The 16,155-nt window shown below is 37.1% G+C and overlaps 1 pseudogene; it reads right to left on the bottom strand.

Annotated features, from left to right (window-relative positions):
• LOC106473982 overlaps positions 1-15,284 on the bottom strand; it is a 31,844-nt pseudogene extending 16,560 nt beyond the window's left edge.
• Between the last annotated feature and the right edge of the window lie 871 nt (positions 15,285-16,155).

Below are 16,155 nucleotides of genomic sequence, written 5' to 3'. Positions count from 1 at the left end.
AAAATTGGTTTTTCGATACTCGTGGTGGGTAGAGCACAGATAGCCCATTGTGTAGCTTTGGGCTGAGCGACAACAAAACCTAAGTTTACTTTTTTATTTTACCTTTTACCACGGAGGGGGGGGGGGTTAAAGGAGAGGAAGATGTATTAAAAAACAAAACAACTTCAATATAAGTAGAATTTTTTTTTCTCCCTTGGTACTTATTGCTACATGTGGGCCGCTAATATGAATCCCGTCACCGAACAGCCTCGCCCCTTTCAGCCGTGGGGGCGTTATAATGTGACGGTCAATCTCACTACTCGTTAGTAAAAGAGTAGGGCGAGAGTTGGCGGTGGGTGGTGTTGACTAACTGCCTTCTATATAGTCTATCTCTTCAAAATTGGGCTTGGCAAGACTAGGTGGTTAGGGGGCGCTCGAATCGCATCTGCGGCTTCGAATCTCTATCCTACCAAATATGCTCGCCCCTTTCGGCGGTGGGGCGTTATAATGTGACGATCAATCTCACTATTCGTTAGTAAAAAAATAGGCTAAATTAGGGGCAGATAGCTCTCACGTAGCTTTGCGTGTGTGTTCTCTTATGGCATAACCACATCGGGCTATCTGGTTTGTCCACCAAGGGGATTCGAACCCTATATTTCAGCGTTGTAAATGCGTGTAGCTTCGCGCGAAATTCAAAACAAACCAAACTATTCAAAGTTAGGGACGGCTAGTGTAGAGAAACTTCAAGTAATTTTGCTTGAAATTCCTCAAAAAGGACAAACTGGTAAAGGCTATTTAATCCACCGACACTTATATTAGACACATACACAAATTGGTAAAGGCTATTTAATCCACCGACACGTATATTAGACACATACACAAATTGGTAAAGGCTATTTAATCCACCGACACGTATATTAGACACATACACAAATTGGTAAAGGCTATTTAATCCACCGACACACATATTAGACACACGTACACAAATTGGTAAAGGCTATTTAATCCACCGACACACATATTAGACACACGTACACAAATTGGTAAAGGCTATTTAATCCACCGACACACATATTAGACACACGTACACAAATTGGTAAAGGCTATTTAATCCACCGACACGTATATTAGACACATGCACAGATTAATAAAAGCTATTTAATCCACCGACACGTACACAAATTGGTAAAGGCTATTTAATCCACTGATTTTGTTACTTTTACTCCAGAAAAACCAATCGGTTAAATTCGCTAATCCCAAATACAGAACTAATTAAATGAATGTGTAATTAAATCGTTAGTTATAGTCGATAAACCAGACGTAACTTTACAGCGTAGGTGAGGTTTTTATTTCTCATTCTCTGTATTAAGAATACGTCTAGTACGAAACCGGTACTTGGGCACGCGGTTTTGGTATATACATAATTCCTGAGTTAAGTGAGTTTAAATCAAATGGGTGTGTAGTCTGTTTATGACATGTGGTGTAACTAACAATGTAATTGCTTGGAAATCTCTAAAGAATGTAGCAGACAAACAGTTAAGTAAAATTATAATAGCATCGAGATCTTGTTATCTCGGTTAAGACTATCTAACGTTAGCAGAATATATATGGTACATGCGGGCATTGTTAGATTTGTAATATGTTCATTGTAATTCGTTAGGGAAAAGCCTTTTTACTAAGAGGAGTTCAAACACATTTCACTGTTTACAACAGTGCGTATTTTATTGTCGCACTGTATGATCAGTAAACAATATATCCAGAAGACTCTATCCTGATGCCTCCCAGTGCCACAGCGGTAAGTCTGTAGACTTGTACGCTAAAAACCGGGTTTCGATACCCGTGATGGGCACAGCACAGATAGCCTTTTTCGTAGCTTTGTGCTCAATACAAACAAACTATCCATGTTGATTATTTAATGTTTTAATGCAACTCATCCAAATTATTTGATATTTACAGCACGTTTAACACTTTGGACTTGGATCTCTCTACTTGCTCTTCATATTCCTCGCAATTTCCTTGCCCCCAGTGGCTCAGCGATAAGTCTGAATGAAGGCTTATAACGCTAGAAATCGGGTTTCAATAAGGGAGTGGGGGTGGAATTGTTTTGTTTGTTTGTTGTTAAGCGCAAAGCTACACAATGGGCTATCTGTGCTGTGCCTACCACAGGTAAAAGTATAATGTGATGATATTATTATTATTTAGGGTTTAGTAGAAAATATTAAATATAGTGTGGAGTAAATACTGGTGATGCTAGACATTATATTTTACAGGGATATCTAATGTTTCCAGAATATTCGAATCTACGGACGAGGAGAGTGGGACATCTTGGGAAGACTAAAGTACCGTATACTAACACAGGATTATGTTATGAACACAAGGTAAGTACCCTTAGAACATAACAAAGTAGAGAATAATTAATTACCCTTAGAACATAAAAAAGTAGAGAATAATTAATTACCCTTAGAACATAACAAAGTAGAGAATAATTAATTACCCTTAGAACATAACAAAGTAGAGAATAATTAATGAGGTGAAAATTACAGAATGTTCTACAACTCTTTGTTGTCAATAATATAAAACGTCAGTTGGTTTTTGTATTTTTTTATGAATTTTACATCTAGCTGCTGTATTTACGAAAACAAGTTTATACCGATGATACATCAGGAAAAAATGAAACTCTGTCCAAATTACATTCTACACCACGGAAATTAAAAAGATAGGATAAAAAAAAACTTAATTGTTCAGCTGGTTCTGGTACGTAAAACACGAAGCAAAATAGTGAAAAGTTTTGAAAGTTACGTATTATTATAATGTTTATTAAGTAAGAAGTAATTAGGCCTAAGTGAGAACGGACTTTGAACCTTACATGAAAAACGGGCTTAAAGCAGAGTAATAGTTTGAGTTGTTAAACAGTGCCTTACTAACAAGTGTTAGTAGGTTAAACCTTTAATTTGGTTGGTAGCGAACTTAGCTTGTTTGCAAGCGATTTTGGGTTCGAATCATACAAGCGAGTGATGTAAACATGGAAATTGCCATAAGAAAATATAGTGTGGGATTGTACTACGATCCTGAAGTAAGACCCACTAATGGGTCTTGTTTGGGAAAGGGGTACAATGTGGTAGTTCGAGTTGTTAAAAAGTGCCTTACTAGAAAGCGCTAGTGTGTTAATCTTTTAATTCAAATTGCAGAGAACTCCTTGTGTGAGAACAATATTGAGTTTGAATCAAAGATGTTGAAAGACAAAGAATGAAATTACCACAACCTTAACTTTCAACACCTTGCCAACACTTGCTATCGGTGTTTATTTCGTACATAAAAAATATTTAAATTCAAAAGCAACGTTCATAGTAACTTCTCAATAAGAAGTTCGGCAATTTTAAATTAGGACTAACGAGCATGTAATAAATGTTACTTTCAAGGATCCAATGTTGCCTGACTATCCGAACAATTTTAGGCTTTATCTGGTCAGTATTAATGTGAAATGATGCACCAGTTTGACTTAAGATATTTACTTTTATAAAATGCAAATAATACAATTAATTAATCTTGCAATAAACCTATGGCTGCACAGGGGCAGCAATTATTGTGTTATTATTTGACCAGTATAAAAGTCCGTCAAAAATGACGGGAAACCATTGTCGAATGATGAACGAAATTAATAGAATTTAACTAAAACGAACTTTTCTGTACCTCCAAAATACACCAACTCTTCACTTATTTCATCAGTCTCGAACTAATTTTTTAATCACCACATGTTTAGTAAAAACTGTGCAGAAAAATGAAATGTTATCGTGAACAAAAATACGTGTATACTCTGAAAGACACTTAAATAGCACTCTTGAGCCTTTTCACTGTATTCTAGGTCAGGAAGTAGAAAACAGTGTGGACATTCTGACAAAATTTTTCAACTCTTTCGACTGTAAAAGGATAAAATATATTTAGTAACAAACATTTTTTATGTTTTAAGGCCAAGTAGGTAACATGTGTGATAAAATACCAAAATAATATTTATTAACATGCATTTATTCACCACTTAACGTTTTAAACACTTACTCTATAACGTTAGTAATAGTAGGCATGTTTGTAGTCTAATTTAAGTTTAGGCCTAACGCATAAACGTAACGTAAGGATTAGTTGAAACACTACTTGATAAATTTTGTTTTGCTTTTGACTACAACCCAATGTCATAACTTCTGAATTAGATTATTTTGCTTTTATATCACCGAAGTTATAAAAAATAAATAATAAAAAAATCTTTATAACAAATCAACATGAATATTGAGCATTCAACATAAACACCATAGTTGGCCTAAGAACAATAAGGTGATAGTTTTGTTGCTAAGGGACGATGTATATTGTTGAGCACTACCAAAAACAGGAGTGTGAAAGCGTTCTAGACAGATGACAAAGGGAATAAGCATTTTATAGTTGGTGATTTCTTAGATTAAAAGCTTAAAATAATTTGGGCATTTATTTAAAAAAAAAGAAAATAAACGACACATTTACAAGTTCAGCATATTCGAAAAGGCTGCGTATTGATTTTAAATTATATGTATTTGTATATAAATATTCAAACTGAAAGTGTTCTCCATCACAAAACTTTCCTGGAGTATAAAACAACCCAGAAATTACGTCATATACCAGCCCATGGGAACCATGACAACAATACGTAATCGATATCATTGTTTCATTTCTCACTAAAAAAAAATTTTTAAAAATAGTTCTTCGCCCAACTGAATTGCGGTAAATTATGGACGTCTTACTTAGAAGCGACCCAGTGATTAGGGCGCTCGACTTACAAGTTGCGAATCGCGGGTTCGAATCATCGTCACTAAACATGCTCGCCTTTTTAGCCGTGGGGACGTTATAATGTTACGATCAATCTCACCTTCAGTTGGTAAGAGAGTAGCCCCCAGAGTTTGTGGTAGGTAGTGTTAATTAGCTGCCCTCCGTCTAGTCTATCACTGCTAACTTAGGGACGGCTAGCGCAGATAGCCGTCGAGTTGCTTCGTGATAAATTCAAACAAACTTATTTTGATTCTTTTGGCTATCTCAAAGCTATAAAGATTAAATTACAGGAGATCGGATATAAAACGCTAAGTACATGATTGTAATCATTCAGTATATATTATTTCTTAAGTATAAGGAAGAACCAACTCCAGTTTAATTCGTTTCACAGTTTGCACGTGCCTATTGTACAGGTTTTATAGCGTGATATAAAACAAGCTGAAGAAAAAGAAAGCTGTCATCCGTTTCTTCATCTTTAGCACCTTTGGTGTTCCATCTCTATGTCAAACCGATCAGAAAAACGTACTGTATGACAAGAAACGGATCTTGTTATACAGATGATTAGTTGGGATATGGTAATAGACGAAAAAAAAATCACGTGATTTTTCTCTTACAGTCAACTAATTCTTAGTTCGAATACATTATTGCACGCCTAACCAACAACAAACAGCTCTAGACATTATAACTTCTTTTATCCGACGTCAAATAGGCCCAGGGTGCCTGTGTGAATGTGGCAGTGACAGGTTTTCACCGTAAGAAAATTATAGAGGATGTCAAATTAGATATTCATGTTAACCAGATCCAGAGTAGCAGACAGATCACGTTGATAAAGTAGTAACTTGATCCGAGCCACGAACACGGATCACAGCTTTACAGGGTGGGTCATAAGTGAGTCAGCCATTTAAACACAGCACATTTGAAGAACACTCGTATTCATGGCAGAGGTAACAAAAAGAACACAACTCTTTTTTTCTAGAAAACAAAGATAAAAAATTTACTACTTTTACAGTTTTATGGTACAATCAGTGAGTGATTCGTTTTTGGGTCACCCTGCAGCTGCGGCAGCTTCGTTAAGGCTATTTACATAATGGGGATTTGTTACGTTTTACATGTCTTAGTTCAAGATCACGTTTCGAATACCAAACACGCTGAAATGTAAACCAGTCTATTTTCCAAGCTCGTGCACATGAGAGGCCACACCAAAGCATAGCTCTAGGCGACGACAGAATAGTTTGAAATAATCCTGTGGGAGAAGCTGAAGAACATTTGTAATATTTAAGAAGGAATTCTAAAGAATGGGAAATGGTCTAACATTACCACTACAATTACAGGATATATTAATGTTATTCAGTTATTTCAAAGCGAAAAGATACAGACAACGCTCGAGGAGACTCGTTAGTCCAAATGGCTGATTGCAGCACAGTTTTGAAATTCATCTTCGCAGTTCCCTGTGGTGTAGTCGGTTGTAGCTACAGAATATTGATAAAACCACATGTACTAGACCATACCCTAGCGTTTCATATACAAAGGTTGACACTAATGTCATTGGTGGCGCCACCATCAATAGTTCATTCACACCTTTCTGTGATATCCAATCACAGAAAACTTTACTTGTAATATTTTTGTATTGATAAAACGACAGCTTAGGATAACGCAAATAATTTGTAAGAGCAATTTTATTTTATATATTTATAAAACGTACGCTCAAATCCATCTTTGTCACGTGACTTCTATTTTTCACCAATTACTGTTGGTTACCTATCGAACTCTGTAATAACAAAGCTAGTCTGAGAAAGATTGGGGAGCGAAGCAATAAGCCAATAACCTAAAGATAAGAACATTTTCATTACCAAGGTTGGGCCAGTTAATTCTAATATTTATTGTTTTCACCATGAAATTAATGTTTATCTGTCTTAAATCTATGTTACTTGTAATCCTCCAATGTGCGGATAAGACAGAACATGAACGTAACTTGTTCGTATTTTTCAAACTTTCCTCGGAAATTTCCATTCCATTTCGCAATATTAGAAATGAACACACGGAAAAATAAAGAATCGTGTCCAATATAAAACAACTTCAAAATTGGTTTGTTTTCGTTGCTCCGTTTAATAAGAATGCAGCGCATACCAAAGAACAGTGAAAACACGGGTCTTTGTAATAGGAACTAAAAACGAAAGCTTTAAGGCACATCGAGACGGTTAGCCATTAATCTTTGCCACACAAATAGCAACTTGGAACTTCATAATAAGTTCTGTTTGTTCTCTAAAATGTTCAGAGGAACAGCGAACCGTGACTGGTGGCAGGAAAGTTGGGAAGAGATTCAAGGCCACGTGTCTCACACGGGAAAAGCATATAGACAACAGGATTAGTGAGGCAACAACCGGTTAACATAAACAATAAGATTAGTGAGGCAACAACTGGGGCGCCTCACTAATCGTATCGTGTACATGTTTTTAACAACTGGGGCAAGAAATTAAAAGATCTCTTTATAGTTGAAGAGTACAATTCCTAAATTTCGGTTTGCGAGCTAAATGGACAATGTAAAGGCAAAATACGACGATTTGTTTGTTATAGAGCAAAGCCACATTTGGCTGTCTGCTGTGTCCACCGCTAAGAATCGAACCCTGAATTTTAGCGTTGTAAATCCGTAGACTTGCCGCTGTCCCGCCGGGGAACAAAAGAAGGCGACAAACAAACACTTTGGTAATTTTAGCTTTTCAGTATTAAAACTATTCAAAGGAAAAATAAAGAATCATTATTATATACACTATTAAACTTATTTTAAAAGCTCACACTCAACCAAAATTGAAACTTCTGTGGTTTGAACCGTTCTCCGTGCATGATTTTTTTTCTTTCTAAAGTTAAACAAAAAATTACACCTGGCAAGATTGATAGACGCAACTCTCATTATATGAGCCCTGGTCGGAGCAACAAATCCTCAGAAGGAAGCAAAATTCGTTTTGAATTATTTGTTATAAACAATGATGATAAATAATCGACAAAAGATATATACATATTAAACTTTATTGGATATATAACCATGGAAACGATTTCAAAAGTTTTCGAGTTGTTCAATCTTGCATATCACGATGGTTAATGTGACAATGAACAACTCTTTATCATGGGCAGGTTCAGTTTTAGATACACGATATAAACAACAAATGTTCTAATATTTCAGTCCTAAATGAAAGCTCAAACTGGTCAATTTGATTCAATAATAACGTTCTTTGTTACAAACAATGATACATAATCTGCTAAAGAACAATAAGTGAATACAACGTTAAATACTAAGATTGATAAAAGACAAACTACTTGTAACATTATCAAGTTTGAGAAGGAGTTCAGAAACCAGTATTTTGTACTCCACGATATTTATTAAAACGGGAGACGATATAGTGACCAGCTATCTGTTCTACTAAACGATAAATCAAGTTACTCGAAATTACTACAGAGAGAAAAGAGCTAATAAACCTCGGTTATGTTCACGTGACTAAACCTTTTTTATGGTTCCCTTTGGGCCCCATTTTTACTTGTAAGGACTTTAATTCTTGGCATGGTTTGGTGGTTAGGGCACTCGACCCTCAATCTGCGGGTCTCGAATTCGAATCCCCTGTCACTTTTCAGCCGTGGATGGGTTATAATATGACAGCCAATCCCACTATTCGTTGGTAAAGGAGTAGCCCAAGAGTTGGCGGTGGGTGATGCTGACTAGTTGCCTTCCCTCTAGTCTATCATTGCTAAATTAGGGACGGTTAGTGCAGACATCTTGTAGTTTTGCGCGAAATTCAAAGCAAACCAATTTACTTGTATTCCTGAGGCAGGCGTGCCACAAGGAGGGGTAGTTAGCCCCATACTCTTCATCATGTATGACATGGCACTGACCGAAACCAATTCCTGTTATACCTCACAATTTGCGGGTGACGTAGCAATTTGGAAGAGTTCCCACACGCCATCCATAGGAGCTGCAAACTTACAATCTGTATTAAACGACATAGCAGAACACTGTCAAAAGAAGAGTATAAAGTAATATACCAAAACACAAATACTAGTGCTTAATTTTTTTTTAATCCTTAAAAACAAACCTGAAACCTATCTCCGTTGAAACCTCCTCCGGACTGCTACATTAGAAAACTTTCTAGGCCTCATCTATGATACAAAATTAACATGGCAAACGCACATAAACGCAATTACGGACAAAATCTGGAAAGGTGCGAATCCGGTTAGCAAATCATCCAAAATTACAATCAAATTGTACAAACAGTATATCCGGCCGGTAGTTTAACGTGGCACAAACCGAAACCAAATTACAAACATTCCAAAAGTTAACCCTCGCTTCCCAAGCACAACAAACTCACACTTCTTGTGTAAGTATACAAACGTACAGCCGTTCTATGACACTTACTTCTGGAAACACTTGTGTAAAAATAAATTACCACCCTCACTTGATCGCTATATCGTACATGATGGAAATGAAAGTTAATACATCTCGCCCATAAATATGTACTATAGGTATAGCAATCAGTCACATACTGCTAGACTGATTTAACATATCATTTGTATAACATACATGCCATTCATCCTGTAATATCTCCGGTATGTATTGATATAAGACTGATAACATAACAAATGAAGCAAAGTGTATACCAGTGCTAATACTAAACGTTGAACGTGAATGGACATGGCCCTGATAGGGGTATTGTAATTATGCTAGTGAGATTACATAAAAAGCAACATCCTCAGAGCTACCACAAAACCAGTGCAGGTGGGAGAAAGAGGTGGAATCGTCAAACCTGCCCCTCCCAGATCTAGATAAAGAGTTTATTGTAAGAGCTTTGATTCCCCTTAGTTCTGGTGGTTAGGGCTCTGACTCACAATGTGCGAGTCGCGGATTTCGGTCTTCTTACCGAACATGCTCGCCTTGTCAGCTGTGGAGGCGTTATAATGTCACGGTCAATCCCACTATTCTTTGGTAAACAGTAGGCCAATAGTTGGCGGAAGGTAATGTTTACTTAGTGCATTCCCTGTAGTCAATCATTTCAATAAAAGGGACGGCTAGCGTTGATAGAACTGGAGTAGTTTTATGTGAATAAGTTCTATGGTGCACCTTTAAAGATGTGTGTATGTAATAGCTACAGTAAACGGTGGCTCGTACTGTAAATTACTTCTATTATAAGTTAAATTTTAGGTCCTCGGATTTTCCAAACTCTTTGGATTATATCTGTACACACACATTATTTGTTGAATATTATAAATAACCCAGAACCGGTTTCACCGCTAATATGGTGGCTGGGATCATTGGTGAAAAATTATTAATTTCAGTTACCGAAATTATCCTTTATAATACCAAAGATGTTGCCCGTTTTCTTGGAACACGAAAGATGTTGCCCGTTTTCTTTGAACATTTCAATGGGTTTGTTTGTTTTGAATTTCGCGCAAAGCTACACGAGGGCTATCTGCGCTAGCCGTCCCAATTTACCAGTGTAAGACTAGAGGGAAGGCAGCTAGTCATCACCACCCACCGCCAATTCTTGGGCTACTCTTTTACCAACGAATAGTGGGATTGACCGTCACATTATACCGCCCCCACAGCTGAAAGGGCGAGCATGTTTGGTATGACGGGGGATCCGAACCCGCGACCCGCGAATTGCGAGTCGAGCGCCCTAACCACCTGGCCATTTCAATGGGTGGGTGTTGATAAACATATTATTGTAATGGTACAATTGTAATGGCGAGTTCAAACAGCAGTTTAAAATCTGTCAAATTAAGCTAAGTTTAAAACGTTTACCTATGAAGTATCGAATAAATTATAGCAAGATAACTTTAGAATTGGAGATTATTAGTGTAGTAGTATTTAAGTTAAGGTTCTAACTGAGTAGCGGTATTTAAATTAAGGTTCTAACTGAGTAGCGGTATTTAAATTAAGGTTCTAACTGAGTAGCGGTATTTAAATTAAGGTTCTAACTGAGTAGCGGTATTTAAATTAAGGTTCTAACTTCGTAATGAACGCGTTGCTGTCATCAAGAAAAACGAATGATACGCTTTTAATATTTCGCGTTTCTCGTCAACATGAAGAACAGCGTGCATTGTGGGTTTAACTTTTCTTAAATCATCGCACAGTAGAATGATTTACTCAGGAAATGTTGGCAACGCCTACAGGGCGAGTCGGCTTCTTCTAGGGTTGCATGACAAACTGAGTTTTTAATTCCCCTCTGGAATTAACTTGAGCAAAAGGCAAAGGAAAATTGTATAATAAAACGTAGATGTGTAAAAGTAGACATTCAAAAAAATTAAATAATAATGTATAATAATTCACCAATTTGTGTGTGTGTCTAATATACGTGTCGGTGGATTAAATAGCCTTTACCAATTTGTGTGTGTGTCTAATATATGTGTCGGTGGATTAAATAGCCTGCCCCCCAGTGGCATAGCGGTATGTCTGCGGACTTACAACGCTAGAATCCGGGTTTCGATACCCGTGGTGGGCAGAGCACAGACAGCCCATTGTGTAGCTTTGTGCTTAATTACAAACAACCAATTAAATAGCCTTTACCAATTTGTGTGTGTCTACGTGTCGGTGGATTAAGTAGCCTTTACCAATTTTTGTGTGTGTCTAGTATATGTGTCGGTGGATTAAATAGCTTTTAGCAATTTGTCCGTTTGAGGATTTTCAAGCAAAATTACTACACTAGCCGTCCCTAACTTTGAAGAGTTTGGTTTGTTTTGAATTTCGCGCGAAGCTACACGGATTAACAACGCTGAAATAAGGGGTTCGATTCCCCTTGGTGGACACAACAGATAGCCCGATGTGACTATGCTATAAGAGAACACAAACACACATTTTGATGAGCCGCTAAGCTGCGGCTAAAAATGTATGAAAACGCTCAAAATACGAGCGTGGGTAAATAGCCAGGAGGCAACCAATAAGAATTATTTCAAGTCTTCTAATAGGTTCGTTCTCACAGATAGCAATGTTTAAATCTTTCGCAATCACGAATATAGGTGAACAACTACCAGGTGCATTTTCAGACTCAGAAAAAAAAAAAGACAGAAAAGGACAAGTTTTAATATTTAACTGAAACTTGTGAAGTTTGATAGAGAATATTACACCCATGGTTTCGAAGAAAATTCTAAACTCCCATTTTCATTAATAACTTTCTTTGTGCTTACGTATTATTTTTTTAAATTTTCACTTCAATCCATATGTTCACAATGTACAAACAAATCATGAAATAAATAAACTTATGTAGTATTTAGCACGTATTGGATTACCTGACTTTACTATCAACGCCTTGCTAGTCTACACCTAGTGGCTCAGCGGTAAGTCTAAAGGCTTATAACGCTAAAAACCTGGTACAGTAATGATAGTCCATTGTGTAGCTATGTGCTTATCAGTATACTAACAAAACAAAATGAAATTGTTATAACCCTACTGTTCTAGCAACGGTTCACTTTAACGGTTCAGGTAAGGTGTCTTATATCAGAGAATCTATAGTTGTCCACTTTCCAGAAATAACATTTTGTAAACATGTACAGCGGGTCAACTGTTCTATCGTTGGTTCACTTTAAGTGTGAGATTCGACAGAGTAGTTGGTGTTGTATAACAGAATCTATAGTTGTCCAGTTTCTAGAAATGTAAACTAAAACATTACAACCACGGATAACCTCTGCTACATTTTGTATTGTAGACTTGAATGCATAGATATTGAAAACAAGGTGTTCGCTGCTGTATTAACTCTTTCTAACATGGTCAACGATTGAAACAATAATTGTGGTTTCAACAATCGAAGCAATACATGAAAAAGCTTGCCCTGCGGCTAACTGTACATTCCTGTTCGTGGACCTGACATCACCAAGACACTAAGCTGCTACCCAAAGCGTGAAACTAGACAGAAGAAAACACATTATTTAATATATTCTTATCGGGCTGTGATACATATTAGTGACGCCTGTTGTATATTCACTAATCAATAGCGTATTCTTGGTACTCAAACACAGCACAAATTAATAACTATGATATTACCCGGAATTACAAAAAGGTTCCAAAATTCAAGGAAGATTAAGAATCTTTACTTTTGGGGAAAATATCCCCCTAAAAAAAGATTAGGCATAGCGTCCCTAATATTGAACTGATAGACTAACAATGAAGGCTGTTATTGAAACGATGGAGCTCGGCTGGTCGAAAGTATCACACTTATTTGTGTGATAGCATATGATTTAATCGTTGACTTTTTTTTTGTTGTTCAATGTGATGATTTTCTGTTGTTGTCTTACTTCCCGATTTGAGTACATTAAGTACCTTTGTATTGTTTGTGATACTAGACAAATACATATTATTATTCATATGGTCACTTTCACCACTTGGATATTCCTTGAAAAAATAGGGTATCGCCTCATGCTGGTACGTGGTACTATTGTATAGCATTTATAGGTTTTTCAAATTATAACATTTGTTTGTTGTAACTGACATGAATAACTTTTCCTGCTGTTTTGGCAATGGCGTCAAACAACCAGTATTTTGTTTCCCATCAATAAATACTGGTGAAACGATGGATAGGAAGTTCGTGTGAAGACTCCAAGCTGTAACTGATCTGCGCTGACTACAGGGCTCGTGTGAGGACTCCAAGCTGTAACTGATCTGCGCTGACTACAGGGCTCGTGTGAGGACTCCAAGCTGTAACTGATCCGCGCTGACTACAGGGCTCGTGTGAGGACTCCAAGCTGTAACTGATCTGACAAACTCTTCGTTTCAATAATTCAAGACTGTAATATTAACATTTTTTACGATTATTAAATCTTATTTTTGTTTTATTCAGACGTGTTTTCAATAAGTTATATCTAAGAGTAAAACTTAAATGTCGAGCGTTTAGGGCTATTGGTGTATCCTCTCAACAAACAGTTTAGGGCTATTGGTGTATCCTCTCAACAAACAGTTTAGGGCTATTGGTGTATCCTCTCGGCAAACAGTTTAGGGCCATTGGTGTATCCTCTCGGCAAACAGTTTAGGGCCATTGGTGTATCCTCTCGGCAAACAGTTTAGGGCCATTGGTGTATCCTCTCGGCAAACAGTTTAGGGCCATTGGTGTATCCTCTAGAGATATTTAATACTTTTCTAATAAATTACTTCCCAGTTTTTACCAACTGGTCTTCGATAATCGCACAGAACTGATCGTCTTCAGGTCAATGAACTGACCTCGAAAGCCTGGGCAACATTACGTCTACACAACTGATACTTGACATAAAGTGGCTCTTGAATCATGTACAGTAATAGTAGGCCTACAGAATTATCTTCAAGTTCAATTGGTTGCCATCTTAAGCGATTTTTATAAGGTCTTTGACCTATCTTTTGCAACGCCATAAATTCTGGCCTATAATGAAATACTTTTTTCGGAACGCTTAAGTGTTCTGAACTATTTGCATCTAGTTACCAATCCATATTTATAGCGCACATTTGTTAATAAACGGGAGAATAGTGTTATAAATAACAATTAGTTTACTTTGGAGTGTGTTCTTGTAAGATAGGACAATCCTGTATATTACAATTCGTTTTAAGATTAGTATTGTTCAATACACACACATATATATATATATTGTGTTTGAACAAAAATGTAACAGTTATATAATCTATAACTCATTATGAAGTCTACAAAGTTACGATAATCAAATATTTGTGTAAACTAGTAACATCATTCACATGCTTTATAAGATTAAATGTTCTCATGTTAAAAGTCCCCCTTTTTTGGGTAATACAAATCGTTTGTGATTTAGAACACTACACGAAATTTAAACTCCGTTATTATCTGTGCGCGGTATAACAAGGCAGGTTATAACCAGAAGGACACAAGATAAGGAAATAATAAGGTACCAGGGTGATAAAACAGTGTTTGGTCGTACTGGTTAGGTTACATTTATGTTCACTACAACCTTTTCTTAAGCACTCACCTGAGAAGAATGCCTGGAGAATGCCGATAAAGATATCAACTGATCATTTCAGCAAGTCGACATCATTTTACTCGGTGCATTGTGCGCTGGATCTAAATCTCGGTCTAAGAGCAGTAAGGGCATCAGTTTGGTCAGTATATCAAAAAAAAAAATAAAGTTGCTCAGAAAAGTGTGCGTCTGAAGCACGTGCATCTGCCGACATCTAGACACCGAGACAGGAGAGGCCCCAGAGCGCCGACATCTGTATATTCCTGGGGTACGAACTATGATATCAATATCCGAACGTTGACAAGATCATGTTTTCCTCCAAGCACCTCGATTACCCCGCCGAGCCGCGCTGCAAGAAACATGCAAGTTTTCCTGGGGTCCGCTGGTAACAACTTACAAAAAAGTTGGGGTCAAACGCTCGTATTTGCTGCTACATTATTACTCACGCATCTGTTTTTTCTACGAAGACAAGTTAACATCAGCCCTCCACGTTTCTCTGCCAAATACAAGCAATACCACTGATCGTAGCACGAGTCACTCTTGCCTACACCGAAATGAAAGGAGAATTGTTAGCTAGCCTCTAACGCAGGCCTCTGTCACACGTAGGCCTACATCATAGCCGCAGGCCGTACCATCAGACTTTTGAGTCTATGAGCGAGACTAGCTGGTCTCAACGGACCAATGAGCGAAGCTCTCCAACTGTCAATGGTGGTTATTAATATGAACCGGCTCCGGTAGGGAAGCCATTAGGCTTGTCAGTGTACACCTACCTATCGAGTTGTTCAATATGGAAACCGTGCATAATAAAAGTAAAACAATATAAATAAATCACGCGTAATATTAAGATCAGTAAATATAAGACAAAAAGCTTTTCCTAGCGGAGGTAGAACTTAATTTCAATAACTATGTTTCGATAAATTCGTGAATTAAAAAAAGTTTCTTTAATGATTATTAAACGATGATAACCAAGGTTATTGATGAAGGATACTGTCACTTTCTCGGCACTTTTAACCGATCTTTTTAAACTTTTTTTATTTCGCCAAGGCAACCATACGTCAAGGAAAATTGATTACGTTTGGTAGTAAATATACACTGAAAACCAGTGGCACAGCGGCATGTTTGCGGACTTACAACGCTAGAAACCGGGTTTCGATACCCGTGGTGGGCAGAGCACAGATAGCCCTTTGTGTAGCTTTGTGCTTAACTACATACAAAATTATACATGGCTAAAACTTTGTCACTAGAGAAAATGAGTACATATAACTAAAAGCTATATCACTGAAAAAATGACTGTGTGTGTGTGGCTAAAGACTATGTCAGTAAAAGAAATGACTCCATGTGACTAAAGACTATGTCAGTAAAAGAAATGACTCCATGTGACTAAAGACTATGTCAGTAAAAGAAATGACTCCATGTGACTAAAGACTATGTCAGTAAAAGAAATGACTCCATGTGACTAAA

The sequence above is a fragment of the Limulus polyphemus genome, unplaced genomic scaffold, assembly GCF_000517525.1.
Source record: "Limulus polyphemus unplaced genomic scaffold, Limulus_polyphemus-2.1.2 Scaffold6700, whole genome shotgun sequence".
In the NCBI taxonomy this organism is placed as follows: domain Eukaryota; kingdom Metazoa; phylum Arthropoda; class Merostomata; order Xiphosura; family Limulidae; genus Limulus; species Limulus polyphemus.
Note: the sequence above shows the minus strand (reverse complement) of the source record. Positions and strands in the feature narration are given on the sequence as shown.